Source organism: Megachile rotundata, chromosome 7, assembly GCF_050947335.1.
Source record: "Megachile rotundata isolate GNS110a chromosome 7, iyMegRotu1, whole genome shotgun sequence".
NCBI lineage: Eukaryota > Metazoa > Arthropoda > Insecta > Hymenoptera > Megachilidae > Megachile > Megachile rotundata.
Window position 1 is genome coordinate 1,667,753 of NC_134989.1, and position 14,133 is coordinate 1,681,885.

A 14,133-nucleotide genomic window follows, 5' to 3' on the forward strand; every position below is an offset into this window, starting at 1 on the left:
CAGAGACAGAGACAGAGACAGACAGAGACAGCCACATAGACAGACGGGGACAGAGAGAGACAGAGACAGTGACAGAGACAAAGACAGAGACAGACAGAGATAGAGACAGACAGAGACAGATACAGACAGAGACAGACAGAGACAGTGACAGACAGAGACAGAGACAGACAGAGACAGAGACAGAGACAGAGACAGAGACAGAGACAGAGACAGAGACAGAGACAGAGACAGAGACAGAGGCAGAGACGGAGGCAGAGACAGAGACAGAGACAGAGACAGAGACAGAGACAGAGACAGAGACAGAGACAGAGACAGAGGCAGAGACTGACAGAGACAGAGACAGACAGGGACAGAGACAGAGACAGGCAGTGACAGAGACAGACAGAGACAGAGACAGACAGAGACAGAGACAGAGAGAGACAGAGACAGGCAGGGACAGACAGGGACAGGGATAGATAGAGACAGAGACAGAGACAGAGACAGACAGAGACAGAGACAGAGACAGAGAGAGACAGAGACACACAGAGACAGAGAAAGAGACAGAGACAGAGACAGAGACAGAAACAAATACAGAGGCAGAGATGGAGGCAGATAGAGAGAGAGACAGGCAGGGACAGAAGCAGAGAAGGACAGATACAGGCGGTGACAGATACAGACGGAGACAGAGACGGACAGAGACAGTGACAGAGACAGAGACAAAGACAGACAGAGACAGAGACAGAGACAGAGACAGAGACAGACAGAGACAGAGACAGGCAGGGACAGACAGGGACAGGGATAGATAGAGACAGAGACAGAGACAGAGACAGACAGAGACAGAGACAGAGACAGAGAGAGACAGAGACAGACAGAGACAGAGACAGAGACAGAGACAGAGACAGAGACAGAGACAGAGACAGAGACAGAGGCAGAGACGGAGGCAGAGACAGAGACAGAGACAGAGACAGAGACAGAGACAGAGACAGACAGAGACAGAGACAGATAGAGACTGAGACAGACAGAGACAGAGACAGACAGAGACAGAGATGGACAGAGACAGACAGAGACAGAGACAGAGACAGACACGGACAGAGACAGAGAGATATTGGGACAGAGACAGAGACAGGCAGAGACCGAGACGGACAGAGACAGAGACAGACAGAGACAGACAGGGACAGAGACAAACAGAGACTGAGACAGACAGGGGCAGAGACTCACAGAGATAGAGACAGAGACAGACGGAGACAGACGGAGGCAGACACAGACAGTGACAGGCAGAGACAGAGACAGACAGAGACAGACAGAAACTGAGACAGGCAGAGACAGAGATAGACAGAGACAGATACTGACAGAGACAGAGGCAGACAGAGACAAACAGAGACGGAGACAGAGAGAGACAGAGACAGACAGAGACAGCCACATAGACAGACGGGGACAGAGACCGACAGAGACAGGGACAGACAGAGACAGAGACAGACAGAGGCAGAGACAAACAGAGACAGACAGAGACAGAGACAGACACGGACAGAGACAGAGAGATATAGGGACAGAAACAGGGACAGACAGAGACCGAGACAGACAGAGACAGACAGAGACAGAGATGGACAGAGACAGACAGAGACAGAGACAGAGACAGAGAGAGACAGAGACAGAGACAGACAGAGACAGAGACAGACAGAGACAGACAGAGACAGAGACAGACACGGACAGAGACCGAGAGATATAGGGACAGAGACAGAGACAGACAGGGACAGAGACAAACAGAGACTGAGACATACAGGGACAGAGACTGACAGAGATAGAGACAGAGACAGAGACGGACGGAGACATACGGAGGCAGACACAGACAGTGACAGACAGAGACAGAGACAGACAGAGACAGAAACAGACGGAGACGGAGACAGAGACCGGGGCAGTGACAGAGACAGACAGAGGCAGAGACAGACAGAGACAGAGACAGACAGCGACGGAGACAGACAGAGACAGACAGAGACAGACAGAGACAGACAGAGACAGCGACAGAGACAGGGACAGACAGAGACTGGATCTGATATTTAAACGACCTAAATGAGAATTTAAGGAAAAGCCATCATGCCGAACGACGTCACGTTTTCGGATCTCTTTCGCGGCCCGGAAGAACTTGCTGGTTGGATCCAGCGGTTCGGATATAGACTCGAGGAGAATATAATACTGGGAATCCTTGCTCACCGACCATCGAGCTTTGATGCGGTGTAAGGAAGCCACTGCAAGTTCTTAAGCTCAGCACGACGTTTTTTCAAGAATAGACGAAGCCTACCTGAACACCCTGGCAATGATCGCACAGCACCGGAAGTGCGGCTGAGATGATTTAGGATATCCCTATTACAGTGGCCGGCTGCCGTAGCGTTTGCGAGGATTTGGAGTTACGATATGGAATTCTACGGCTACTGTCATTTGCTCACCATTGTGCTCTCCTCTGTTGCCCACCAGCGAAACTGCAATTTTCGCCAGTATTAAAATACTTGCTCGACCTTTTGGCAAATAATCCCCGCTTACACTACTTTAAACAAGTCAGTCACGGCAAGGGATGAATGGCTTGTCTACTTATGCAGTTAAAAGTTGGACGAGGTTACTCATCTGGCCTGGGCGTCGTCTCTGGTAAATTCTAGTGAGGTACCATCCTTTTATGAGCTTTCTCGCTTCCTGTAAAATCGCATCCAGGCTTTACATGCGACCCAGATGACGGATCAAATGGCTCAATCTATTCCCAGCGACGACGGTAAGCCTAAAAGTAAAGGGTGTACCACTATTAGGAAGTCGGTCTCGACTTTGCGTACAGAAAAAAACACGACCCCAGGAAATGCCCTTTCTCTTCAGACACACACGGTCTATGAGAGTTCGTCAGATTTAAATCGCTCCGGGCAAACGCAAGGGGCGTATAGAGGAGCTTGGAGTTTGTTTCAACTGCTTGAACTCTGGACACGAGCAGCCAAAGTGCCCTTACTCGCACAGGTGTTTGGTCAGCTGTAGACGACATCTGACACTCCATTTTTTTTTTATACGTGGGAGAAATCTTCGAAAGATACCTCGCACCCTGGGGGGGAGCGTGGGGTTATTCTGCATTCTTACCGGCTAAAACCACGCGGTGGTCCTTCCCCGAAGTATGAGGGCCCCCCCCCCCCCCTCTCGAACTCTGGAAGAACACGTGTGGGGCCCCCGCGCCATTGAACGTCATCCTGGTGGCGGCCCGGTGGCGGCCCGGGGGCAGGGGGGCAGCGTGCAAGGCTTCCGGAGCCCTCGCCCAGGACGCCACTGCCCTTCAACGGCTTCCCACCGGATCCGATGAAACGAAGCGAGGGTATCCCACTTGGACATCGACCGATTGGACGCGTCCCAATTGAACGATCCCGATCCAACGCGTTCCAATACGAAGAGGTGCCGATTGGACGCGTTCCAATTCGAAGATGTTAGGTTAGATTAGATTAGGTCAGATAGGCTCTGGCTGACGAACCGGTGCCAGGGTGACACAAGTCGGATTTCCCACCTCCACGTGGTGTCTGCTGGGACGGAGGCGCTCTATGCTCTTCGGTAGCACTTCGGTGCTACCCAAGGGTGAGCGCCTCTGTGCTGACGGCAGAACGGCGACCTCAGGGGGCACAGGGCCTGTATGGACCTCTGTCACGGGTGAGCGGACTCGGGGATCCGAGCTTTGACTCACACCGTAAGCCTGTGGTCATGTTTCGCAGGAACGGGGGGCTTGCCATAACCGGCTGGCCCTCGAGGAGTAAACCTCTATAAAAAATCTGCAGTGTGGCCTCGGGACGGAATTTGGCCACGGTATCCCTTGCCTGCGGTATGAGTCCGCATAAAAGTGGTGCTCCTGTCGTCTTCAAATAGGCCCGATAAGAGAAGTCGAGGACAAGAGGAGGATTTCGGCGGTTCCGACATACCTGCCGATTGTGCGGTGCACTGATATCCTTACAACGCCGGTCAAGATCAGGAGCGTCTCCTTGCCAAGGATCGACGTGGAGGAGTCGGGCCCGTCCACTGGGCCAAGTGTCGCCGTGACCAACTACGGCAGCGAATCGTTTGGTTTAGAGCGGAGAACCACCAAACGGGTGAGGAATGCCGGCTCGAAGCCGGAGAAAGGATCGAAGGAGGGACCTCCGCTGCGGCTGGGAGACGGTGTCGGGGTCATTCTGGTCCCGGAGCAGAAGCTTCTGGCGCGCACGTTGGCAAGGCGCAGAGACGTGGAAGACGAAGAGGATTCCGGGTCGGACTCGTCCGTTACTTCGGCAGATCTGGCGCCGCCAACTAAGAGCCGTGTTGACCGGATTGTGCGGCCGACAGGAAGACCTACCACGACGGGGGAATGCGTGGGCCTGGCTGAGGCTCAACAACGCCTCAACGAGGCAAAACGAAAATCCCTCGAGTTAGACAAGCAACTCAGAGGGTTTGATGAGTCCCTTCCGGCGCCGGGGCCCTGTCGGGCGGGCATACCCTTGCCAGCGGTGAAAGACCTGTCCCGCGAGGCGCGCTGGCCGCTGTCCGCGGACTTATGCGCGGAGATGCTGAAGAGCGTCGATCTGATAAGGCGAGTTGCGGCATGCTCACACAATTTGAAGGGCACCAATGTTCGCACCCTGCAGGTTGTGTGGAATACGCTCGAGGCTTATACGACCGAGCTGGCGAGGCGGTCTGTGTCAGGTGGCGCCCAGAAGCCTGCAGACGGCGACGAAGAGATGAACGGCCGCAAACGGCAGCTCCGAGAAGCGGAGGAGCAGCGCAGACAAATGGCTGCTGAGATGTCTGCGCTCAAAAAGCAAATGGAGGAGCTGCAGAGGCGGGCCGCTTTAACCGCCACGGCCGACAGCCCCACCGTACCAGTGCCCATGAGGAGAACGGGCACGAGAAGGAGGTTGTCCTCATCGTTCTCGGAGAGAGAGGACCCGAAGCGACGCCAGCTGAGCGCGGTGGGGGCAGAAGCGCCCCCACCCTCAACCTCACCAGCGGTTGCTCCCGTGATGGCGGAAGTACGTCCGCCTACGCCACCACCGCCGGTGGAAATGGAGATGGGGGAGCAGATGATGGAGGCGCTGCAGGAGCCACAGCAAGAGACAACGTCCCCGAAACCGACGAAGGTCGCCGAGGAGCGGGTGGCGGCCAAGCCGGCGGAGAGCAGATAGGAGGCGGGCCTAAAGATAGTAGTGGCCACGCTCATTAGAAAGGTCGAATAGCTGATCGCTGAAGTAAGGGGAGTGAAGGCCAAGAAGCCCCAGGCCAAGACTCAAGGACAACCCACGGCACCTTCGAGGAGAGCCTCTGTGGCACGCAAAGAAGCAGCGCGGCCCAGTCAAAAGGCCGGACCGGCCAACCCGCCACCTCTATCCTCCCCAGCAGAAGAGACGTGGGCGACGGTAGTGGGCCGCAAAGCGCGGCGGGATGCGAGAAAGGCACAAGTTGCCGAAAAGAGTAGGCCATCCAACGGGCCGAAACAACAGACTGTAACCGTGCTGGTTATATAATATAAGAACACCTTATATATCAGTTCATGTATTGTCTTGGTATGGGGTATCCCTACTCCGAGCACACGTCGTGATCATTATTTCATGGGGTTACCAGTAGAATATTTACCCCACTTTCACTAATTATGCGTGCGCATCGATGCCCACTCGATAGCGATCGAATGAGGTCGATGCGAGGATCAAATTCGGGACTCTACGTCTGGAAGCGAATCGAGACGGTTCAAGAAATATCTATTCTGCGAAACACGGTACGCGATTGCGAGGTCAAACCGACCTGATAGATTCGTCAAGCCGACAATTTATCCGCGACGCGTAAACGCCTCAAACCGAGGAGTCGATCGTTCAAGCCGAACGGTGGCACAGTCAGAGTAAAATTTCGGAACAATTATTCGATCGTAAACAGCGTAGTAGTCAGAACCTAAATATTAACTTGTATTAAAGCGAATAACCGAATCGGTAATTTCTAAATTCATTGGGTAAAGAGGTGGTAAGTAACGGTTGATTGGTAGTCAATTCTCTTCAATAACTTTCGACGATATTCCCACAGTTGTGAATAGCGACTGAGATCATTTAAATTGTACATTTTGGCGTGGTACAGCTCTCAGGCTTATACAGGCAGTTGAAGTGTCGCTTGGCCCATATAAAGTGTCCCGCCGTATCTTCTAATTGTACCTGTGTGCCCTTGCGAGAGGTAGTCTCGCTGGTGTAGAATTGTATGATTTCTGCCATGTTTGTTCGGGGCACAGCTCATAGACTCGTTTGAGTAACCAGAGTATCGCCCAGCTCACGAAAGTGCCCTGCCGCTACTCCTTGGTTGTTCTCAAATGCCTTTGTGAAGAGGTGGACACGACCGTGTGGCACAGCTTTCACTCTGTTTGGAGGTTAATTTGTTCGCATCGGATTCATCTTCAGTTTGGGTAACCGAAGTGTCGCCCAGCCCACATATTGTGCCTGCCGGCATCTTCTGGTTGTTCTCAAGCAGTGCATGAATCTCATAGTACAGGCACCTTTTTGCTTTTCCCGAGTTGCTCGACAAGGTCAATTTGTGTGTTACTGTACTATTCGCGTCGCGAATTACACGATCGGATCAGTACTGTTGGAATCAGGCGTCCGGCATCAGAGCAAGTCTCGAGCCCCAACAAACTCCTCTAGACGAACTCCTAGGTGTCTCAACCTGATCACGACTTCGTACGAGTCTCCACCGGAACATCTCCTCCGATATATCGGCCGAGTGTAAAAGGTGCTGCGACAATCCTCAAACGTGCTATTCACCCAGGCATTGACTCCAACCGCCAATTTAAACATACATACAAATAACCAATTGAGATTTCACGTAAAGCATTACTTTCCTTTCGCGTCTTCGAGCGGCGACTCATTGAAAATCATTAAATTGAACGAAACAAAAATTGTCTTACAAAATTAGTAAATATGTTTTTTATGCGTGCGATTTAATATTGCGATAAATGAACAAAACTCTTATTGTTGGATATACGTGTATGTATGTGTTGGATTTGCAGAATATATATATATTGTCTTATGTTAATTATAAACGAAAGAGGTTTCTAACTTTCTTTAACGACCAGTCAGACCACTCCGCTATCCAGTACCTGGAGGCCCGAACCCTCCATTTAAATCATTCATAGATTAAAGTACTTTTATTTTTACTGAGAAGCCCAAGCTGGGCTTAAACCAGACAGAATTCATAGAAAATATAACGACATAATTCGTAGAAGCAACGCCCGTCTCCGGGCGCATCTAAATAAACAAACTCACGTTTACAAGACCGCAGGCAAGGCGGCAAAGAAGGGCGCGGGAACCACTCCTAACAAGCCGGCTCCAGCGAAGACGACTAAGCCGAAGGTGCCTCGACCACCCAGGACGGCCGCCGTCACTTTGTCGGTACTCCCGGGAGTTGAAAGGACGTACTCCCAAGTTATAAAAACGGTGATGGACACGGTTGGCAAGAAAGAGCTGAAGAGGCTGGAGATTAAAGAGTTCCGGCTTTGCAAGGCAGCCACCGGGGGATTGATTCTCGGCATCCCCGGAGAGCAATCAAAGGGGAAAGCCGAGAAAGTAGCGGAAAAGCTGAAGGGCGCCTTTGATGAAAACGAGGTTAGAGTCGCCAACCCCGTGCAGACGGCCGAAATACGATTGCTGGGGTTGGACGACTCTATAGAGCCGAAGGATGTGGCGGATGCGCTGGCCTCCTTAGGGCAGGTCAGACCGGCGGAGATCAAGGTGAGGAACATTCGCAGAACTCCCACCACTATGGGAACCGTCTGGATCCGGTACCCAGTTGCGGTGGCCAGGAAGGCCGAAGCTGCAAGAAGGATTAACGTGGGATGGTCATTCGCGAGAGTGGATGTTCTCGAAGCGCGACCAAAACATTGTTTTCGATGCCTGCAAAAGGGGCACGTGGCAGCAAGATGCGAAAGTGAAGTCATAAGGAAAGGACGATGTTACGCCTGTGGTGGCACTGATTACATAGCAGCAAAGTGCACGGAGAAGCTGAATTGCCCACTATGTTCAGATCTGGGCAGACCGGCGGCACACAGATTGGGAACGGCAGCTTGCGCGCCGGCCCCATCAAAGAAAAAGAAGAACGAGGGCGGTAACGTATCCAAAACGGGGGAACCTGCGGGGAATATTCCGATGCAAACGGTTGACGCGGGCGTGGACGCGGGCGCGAGTACAGATATGGCTCAACCTGAGTCGCAGAGTGAGGACGCCATGGAGGTGGCTGCTGAGGAGACCGCGTGATGGGGCCGCTGAGCCCCATTATACACGCTAACGTGAACCACTCGGCGGGGGCGCAGGACCTACTGCTCCACATCCTCGCCGAGTGGGATTGTCCGCTTTGGGTGGTAGCGGAGCCCTACCGTGTCCCAGACCAGTCTAACTGGATCGCGGATGCGGGGGGCTCCGACGCGTCGGTCGCGATCGTGGTGAAGGGTACATCAGGGTTACACCCCTGTTCCGCAATAGCCGGGGGCGGGGGGCAGTGGCCATTAAATGGGGGGAAACAGCGGTGGTGGGCGTCTACGCACCGCCTCGTTGGCCTCTCGCGGAGTTCGAGGACATGCTTGATAGAGTGGGGCAGAGAGTATCTCAATGTCCCAGTCAACGCGTGTTAATTATGGGAGACTTTAATGCCAAAGCGCAAGAATGGGGATCCTCCAGAACAGACGCGAGAGGTGAGGCGACCCCAGATTCGGCACGGCACACGGCCTCCTCTTAGTTGACAGGGGCCACGTGAGCACATGCGTGCGGCCCCAGGGGGAGTCCATTGTGGATCTCACGTGGGCTTCCCCTGCGGACGCGCGTACAGTCGCGAGCTGGCGAGTGGCGGAGGAGGTAGAGACATTGAGTGATCATCTTTATATTAGAGTGGATTTCTCCTCCAACACCCGGTGCCGCCGGAGTAGACGTCCACCGCCGCGCAGGTATGAGCTGAAGAGGCTCGACAAGGATTATTTGGAGACTGCTGCCCGCGTGGCTTGTTGGCCGGCTTCTCCGGCCAGGGAGGTCGCGGACGTCGCGGGTGAAGCTGAGTGGCTCTGGGACACAGTGCAGGGCATCTGCGACGTGGCGATGCCCCGGGCCACTCCTTACCCGCGTCGGGCCGCATACTGGTGGACGCCGGAGATCGCCTCGTTACGCGTGTCTCCCTAGGCGCCGCCAATATCAGCGCGCCCGGCGTAGACGCAACCACGACCCTGCGCGGGAGCAGCTTCTGTGGGGGCAATATAGAAGCGCCGTTATCACTTTTCATACGGCGATTCAGGAGTCCAAGGACCGGGCCTGGGACGAGTTCCTCGACTCTCTGGAGCGGAATCGGTGGGGGCGCCCATATAAATTAGTTATGGGCAATTTAAGACCGTGCCCCCCCCCCCCCCCCCCGATAACAGAGAGCCTCGACCCCCAGACACTGGAGCGTGTCGTGGGGTGTCTTTTTCCGGGTGATAGTAATCCCCCGGTGCGCTCTGGGTCGTCGGCCCACCTTCTGTGAACCGAGCCCACCGGGGGAGCTCGTTGATGCCGTCAGGCGGGTTAGTGCCCGGATTACGGCTCCGGGTCCTGACGGCATACCGGGCCGGGTCTGGTCTTTGGTGCTCCCATTCTTGGGGAATAGAGTGTTGAGCCTCCTTAGCGCCTGCCTGCGGGTAGTCAAATTTCCATCTATATGGAAATCGGGGCGACTGGTCCTCCTAAAGAAAGGAGGTAAGAAGGACGGTGATCCTTCAGCGTACCGGCCGATCGCGCTGCTTGATGTTATCGGGAAAATATTTGAGCGCATCACAGCGTCACGGTTAGTAGGGCACCTCTCCGGAGATGATCCGGACGTGGCCGACTGCCAATTCGGGTTTAGACGCGGTAGAAATACAGTGCATGCAGTGGTCAATAGAGTCCGCGCCATCGCGCAATCGGTTACGTCCAGGGGCGGGGTGGCGATCGCGATATCTCTTGACATCGTGAACGCCTTCAACACCCTGCCTCACCGAGCGATATTGGATGATTTAGAGAGGCTAAATGTGCCTCCAGTGTTAAGTTAGTATAATCGGGGACTATCTCCAGGAGATGTCGATTCACTGCACCGATCGGTCGGGCGCTTTGAGGACTTGGGGGGTTGAGCGGGGCGTGCCCCAGGGTTCGGCTCTCGGGCCGTTCCTGCGGCTCGTGGGGTACGACCCCGCTCTGTGCGCCCCGCTGCCACCGGGATTTTTCATAGTGATGATGAGTGGAAGGCCGTCGTCCCCTTCAGTGAGACGGTTATGTCCCTGAAGGAGGCGGCGGAACGTGAACGGAAGCGTCGCGGGGGTGTGACTGATAGACGAGTGTTGAGGAGAAGGAGAAGACGACCGGGAAATCCGGATCCGGCTTCCCGGGCGCCCGCCTGAGTGTAGTGGGGCGGCGCGGCTTCTCCGCGTCGCCCGCGTGTGCGTGAGTGACTGAGTGAATGTGCATGTATGTGTGTGTGTGTGCGTGTGGAGTGTGTGAATGTTTAGTTATAAGATGCGAGAGGTGGAGCTGCGGGGCAGCATCGACTTCCTCGACGCCGGTTAGCCGCCCTCCAATCGTAGGGATATGATCGTCCCAGGGTGGGGTACCGGAACCTTATCTTTGGGAAGGGTCATGGCCGCAGGGGTCATGGGCGGGGGCCTATGACTCCATTGCACGCGGCCGCGGGGTCGAGTCGACGGCGGGCGTGATGACGTCGTCGGCTCGGAAATAGGGAGTTGGGTGTAATTCTTTCGGTGGAAGGGCTCACCTCCCACCCGAGTTGGGCGCCAATAGCGCAAATCGGCTGGCGGTTGATGGCGCGGTTTACACGTCGGGTCCCATCACCCGTCAAAGCCGTAGAGGGTGGGCATCACCGAGTGGTTTTAGTGAGTAAGAATCTCACACTCCCCCCGCTCCTCCCCCGGAGAGTGGGGGAGTCTATGAAGATTTCCCCTCGTGAAAAAAAAAAGTTCAGATAGGCTCTGCTTTGAATTGGAACGGGTCCACTCGGCACCGTTTCGAAAACGTCCAATTGGGACGCGTCCAATCGGTTAGCGTCCAATTGGGCATCACTCCGATGAAACTGCCCGAAAGGCCGGCGGTCTCACTACGGAAGTAAGGTGCCTCCGGCCTGCAACCCTTAGCTGGAGGAGCGTGGCCCGAGGCCAAGACCAAGGCCTTACCTAGCACGTCGTCCGGCCCCGGGGCGGTGTTCTTCGCCCCGAGCCTCTTCAATGCGGCAGCGAGCTCCTCATCTGTAGCCCACAGCTCGTCGGACCAATTAACACGGTCCGACACCTCAGCCGCGTGGCCCTTCGTGACCTCGGAAAGGGGGAAGAGGGTTTCAACCACGCTACCGAGGAACCAGGGGCCCAGACTTGCCGTCACGGGGGGCGCCCATGGTCGTAGGTGATCTAGTACAATCTTGTACGGACGCCCCCACGTATCATCTTCCAACGTTTGGAGGAGCTTCTGCCAAGCCTCGACCATGGCCCTTTTGATGGCCCGCTGCAGCGCAACAACTCTCTCCCTGTATAGCGCATACAGCTCAGCCACCCACGTCGGATCATTCCTGCGTCGACGGCCTCGGGTGTACCGGCGGCACGCCCGAATGCAATCGCATAAAAAATCTGCGATCTCGGGCAACCACCAGTACACCGTTTTCCTCCGCAAGGGGCACGCTCGTGGCATCGCCGCATTGCATATTAAAGTTAATGCGCGGCGAAGCCAGGGGGCTCCCTCGTACCCGTCAACGAGCTTCGGGGGACGGCCTCGGTGCGGCACGCCCGGAGGAGTGGCGGGGAAGACCATCGTAATATATCGATGGTCCGAAAGGATTTCTACCTCCTCCGCCACCCTGCACCCCGAGATACGGCGCGCAGCAGCAGTAGTCGCAAATGTGAGGTCCACTATGGACCCCCCATTGTGCCGCACGCACGTATGGACGGAGCCCGTGTTTAGCAAACGGAGCTCCAGTCTAGCCGACCAATCCAGCAAAGTCTCGCCCCTCGCGTCTGCCCTGGAGGACCCTTAGGCCGTAGCCATGGAGTAGAAATCCTCCAGAATAATGACAGGACGAGACAGGCAGCACGAAACGCACCGCCTGACCTCGTCCAGGAAAACCTCGAATGACGCGAGGGGCCAGCTCGGAGGAACATACACACCCACCACCGCGGTTCCACCCCAATCGATCGCCACGAATCCCCGCCCACTCTCAATCATCGCGCAGGGCGGGGATCCGGGTCGCGCGGTCCATACGATTGCGACGAAGCCCAAAGAGTCACCCATCCGCACTAGACCGGGACTCTATAGGGCTCCGCCACTACCCCTAAACCCACCTCTCGCTCGACCAGAGCCTGCGCAGAGAAATCTTGCGCTCTGGCCGAGTGATTCAGTACGTACTGTATTATTTGGCCCGCAGGCCCCATATCAGTCCATTTCCATGGGGGTCGCAAGCCCAACAATCTCAACGCTTGTGTCAGGCACAGCGTCTGCAACATCACAACTCGTAGGCGCCTCCATTGTCGACGCCTCGGCCGGAGCCGATACGTCCACCGCGGCTGCCGCCACGAGAGCCGCCGGTGCCATTGCTGCTGGATATACCACCAGCGGCAAGAAGGGTAACAGCCGCTGCCTTGAAACTTCGTATCTAGGGGTTTTCGAGGTCAGTCATTACAAATCAAAAATCAAAATTACGAAAAACAAAATGGCGAATTCAATATGGACGCTCAGTATTAAAAAAAAGCAAAACAAGAAGCTGAACAAAATATGAAAGAATTCTTATATTTAGCTGAAAATTTGTACAAAGTGGTTTTCGAGGTTACAAATTAAAGACAAAATTTCGAAACAAATAATTAATTACGTTTATTAAATTACTTCTTGTTCCACTCAAATTACTTTTCAGTGCAATGAATATTTGCTTCTTTGATAGAGTAATTTCTTCAGAAACTGAAATATAAATGTACATGTACATATTAGACTAAACTATATTTTAAACAAGTTTAATCTTTCCAGCAACAATGTAATTATAGACGCACGCGCAAACATATCAATACATCTTTTGTTCATAATGTTAAATTCTATAGACTGATTTATATTATACTTTTTTTAACAATATTTATAGTAATCCTGTGGCGCCCATATCAATATTTATAAAAAGTTATGAAAAAACTGATGCTGAATATTCTTAAACTCAACGTTTATTTGTTTAATTATACTTCGGTATTATGTGCCCGGGGGTCACGTATACTTGAATGTTGGCCTCTCCCCTATTTATAATTTCTATGCAGGTATGAAAAAAAGAAGACCAAAATAGTGAGCAAATGACTAATTGTATGAAAGGGAGAAAGAGAGAAAGAGAGAGGCGAACACGCATGAATCAGCGACAAACACAAGTATTTACATTTTCAAACGTTCATTAAGACTCGAGGGGCAGATATGGGCAGCAATTTTTTGTTAATTCTGATGCATTGCAATCTTAACTAAATATGACAATTGGTTTTTTTAACCCAACTCCGTCTAACTCATAAACTTTTCCCTTTTTTTACAAATACCGAGGTCGTCACTTATTTGAATTTTTATTAAAAAGCATTATTCAATTGATGTATTATACTTTGTAAGTGTTGATCTTGTACTATGTCTATGAATTCTACTTACCTTTAGCTGTGTTTTCCACTTTGCAGAATCAAAATTGATGCACTGGGGACTGAGTTACAAATTTTTCTAATAAAGTATATTTTTGCTCAATTTGCGCGCTAGGTGTTGCTCGAACGAATTTCAATTTCCTACTGAAATATCAATGCAGGTAGATGAACTAGGCAACTGTACCTTTTGTAATTGAACTCAAAAACTATCAGTGTACCCAACCCAATAGTTAAAGGGTAAAAATTGAATACTTCATTTTTTTACTTTTGGCCAGCTTTTTGCGATTTGGGACCACTGTGCGACGTCTCCCGAATATTACCGGTCCTAACATCGGTCGGGCTACAACCTCCCGCCGACGCGATTGCGCTCACCACCTCTAGGGTAGTGATGGAGGGCATAAGACCTCGCACCCGCAAATCGGCCATCTTCGTGGGACGTGTGACCCGCACGCCCGTGCCTTCCAGCGCCTCCGTCACCTTGGAGGCGGGGAGGTCGACTTTTTCGA